Consider the following 3,128-nt stretch of genomic DNA (forward strand, 5'->3'; position numbering starts at 1 on the left):
GAGAGTACAGTGGCGTCCAATTCATTCCGCCCACCTCGAACACAGTTGAGCGGCTGTTTAGCAAGGGTCGTCCTGTGCTATCGTCACTCCACCGCAACAGCATTCTCCCCATTCGATTGGAGATGCTGTTGTTTCTCGAGGTCAACCGCCGCTTTTGGGAAGCCTTCCCAAAAGCGACGGTGTCAAAGTTGGTTAGCACGTAGGCATATCGTTTTGATTTAAAAACACCAAATATACAGGCTTCGAATATTTGTAGTAGATTGAATAATTCGTTTTTGGGTTCCAAAAGTACAGTGAAATAAATTGTTTCTTGTGATGGCTGGAATTTGATTTCCACGCCAATTTCGGTGGCTCTGAGGAACTAAGCACCAGCACTTCCTCTTGTTGGTAAGCTCACGAAGAATGTGAATTCTCTTTTGTTTAGTACACCAAGTTTGCATAAGTTTATATCCATGCGAAGACTTTTTCCCGGAGTGAAACCTGTGAATTTAATGCAAATTGGTAGGAAATTAAGACCCGCTCATTTGAAATGTGTAGTAATTGGTACCTACTATTGGCGTGTGCACATGATCTCCCTATAGGGCTGTACGTACTACTACTCGTAGCACTAGGATAAGCTTATTTATCACCCCAGCACCTAACAGCAATTTCTAGGACGCCTCAGTATCTTGTCTGACTACAAGAATGAGCTCAGCTACTGACTTTAGCATAATTTGATTCGATGGAGCTAGTCTCCACACCGTTGTATGATCTTTAGCCTTGTCTTACAACGCTGCATTGCTTGGCCGTGTCAAACAACTGTTAAGACTGATATATAGATCGAATGGGGCGATATTTGCCAAAGAACGATTCCTGGTCCACAATGAGTCTGTTTGACAGTGGCATGGTAGCTGGTGTGCGTGGTTGCGTGGCGTTAGATGGCTACATATACCTGACCCGCTGGCAAGTTTCACATGTGCGGACCCACTTGCGTACCCACTCGTACATGTGGAGCCAATAGAAGTCTCCTGACAGTGCCGCGTACGTCTTCTCGCGACCGAGATGCCCTCCAGTCGGGGCGTCAGGGTACTCGTGGATTATACGCGCACGTAGATCAGCGTCGTTTGGGACGACGACTCGGGGTCCATCGAACCTGTCGATGCTGTACTTCATCAGATTGCCGTCATGTCTATATCGATCGATCTGATTACGCGTGAACCTTGACAGAGCACTAGACGTGTCGCTACTAGGAGCGCGTAGGTGTTTCAATATGGCACCGTATATAGGGTCATCAGTGTACGCTGTTGCGATCTCGTCGCCCAGCGGGAGCGTGGGCGTGGTCAGCGTCAGGTTGATGCCTGACGTCTCGCAGACCGCACATTCGTCCTCATCCTCATCAGCCACCTAATCTCCTAGCGCTTCACGGGAATCGTAGTCCGGACGCCAAGACAGCGCGTCGGCGAGAATGTTATTCTTGCCCGCTTGTAGTGAGCAGCGAAGTTGTACTCGGAGAAGAAAGACAGCCAACGGGACATCCGTTGCGACAAGTGAGGACTCTTCATCGCTGTCCACAGCGATGCGTGATCAGTGTAAACCGCAAACGAATGTTCACCGAGCAAGTGCACTCTATATTTGGTCAGAGCATACCGCATTGACAGGAGATCCTTGCCGTGGACTGGGTAGCTCCTCTCGGCTGGATTTAGCTGTCGCGACTGATAGCTGATAACGCGTTCATGTTCGTCATCATCGAACTGCATCAGCGCACAGCCGATGGCAAAATCGCTCGCTGGACAGACGCCGTGAAATGGATTCGAGTCATCAGCAAGCTTCAAGATCGGCGCAGACGCCAAGCTCCTTTTCATCGAGTCGAATGCAGCTTGGTGGTCCGATTTCCACTTGCAGATCACGTCCTTCTTCAGTAGCGAGGACAGCGGTTGGATCAACTCAGCGTAATTCTTCGTGTACTTGTGCAAGTAATTGGCCATGCCAAGCCACAGACGCAACTCAGGGGGGCTTGTCGGCGATGGCAAGCACAGATAGCCGAGACCTTCTCAGGATCCGAGCGCACACCGCTCTTGCTCACGTAGCATCCCAACACCGGAATCTCCGGTACACAGAAGACACATTTCTTCAGATTTGCGTAGAGGTTGTTCCCTCGCATCACCTGGAAGACTTGCCTCAGGTATTTCAGATGTACTTCGGCGGCACTGAGGTTGCCCTCAGCGCGGCTGTGCACGAGACTGTCGTCGAGGTAACTCGGCGCAAATCTCGGAGCGGACGAAGCACATGGGAGACCATGCGATTTAAGGTGGCAGACGCGCTCTTCAGACCCTGTGACATCACGCGCCACTTCCACAGCAACCCGCTCGGTGTACTTACGGCGGTGAGAAGCACATCACATGCTCTCATCAGGATCTGATAGAAGTCATTGGTCCGGTCGATGGCGCTGTAGATAACGCTGCCAGCCATGGAGTCCACTACCATGAGCAGGGGGGGGGGCGAAGGATGGGCTGCCACCGGAGGGTTAGGTCCTTCGTTACAGACAATAGAGCGCCCCGCACCTACCGGTCCTGGTCGTTTTTTTAATGAGCGAGTGTTCCGCATCGGCGTGCGCGACGACGGGAGCTGGCGCGCGGTGACCTTTTTTCCCATAGCGAGCGCAAATGGGGGAGCGATTGCTTCGCCCACCGCTTCCGCGGTAGGCCCCGCGACGTCGATCGGTCGACGCGTTGATGGCGTCGATCTCCATGGGATCGGGGGTAGACTCTCGGGCTTCCGCAGGTATGGCTGCGGCGTACGACGCAGCGACCATTTAATCCTCGCGAATCGCGAGTGCGAATGCCTCCTCGAGAGAGGACGGTTCAGCTCTGGTAAGACAATAACGGATCATACCCTCGCGCATGCCGAACACGAATACGTGGACTTGCGAGGTCATGCCGATTGGCTTGGTCAAGATGCATGAGGCCAGATGTATCGTTTTCTGAACGTAATCACGCATGAACATATTCCCTTGGCGAAGAACTCTGCACGAACGCGAGGCGCAAGTTGCTCTGGAAAGTTTCCAGAGTTGGGAAAGCCTCGTGTCGACAACGAGCTTGCCAAGGGCCCATTCTTTGACCTTCCCGGCTAACCGGGAGAGGAGGAAATTG

Source organism: Phytophthora infestans, genomic scaffold, assembly GCF_000142945.1.
Source record: "Phytophthora infestans T30-4 supercont1.17 genomic scaffold, whole genome shotgun sequence".
In the NCBI taxonomy this organism is placed as follows: Eukaryota; Oomycota; class Peronosporomycetes; order Peronosporales; family Peronosporaceae; genus Phytophthora; species Phytophthora infestans.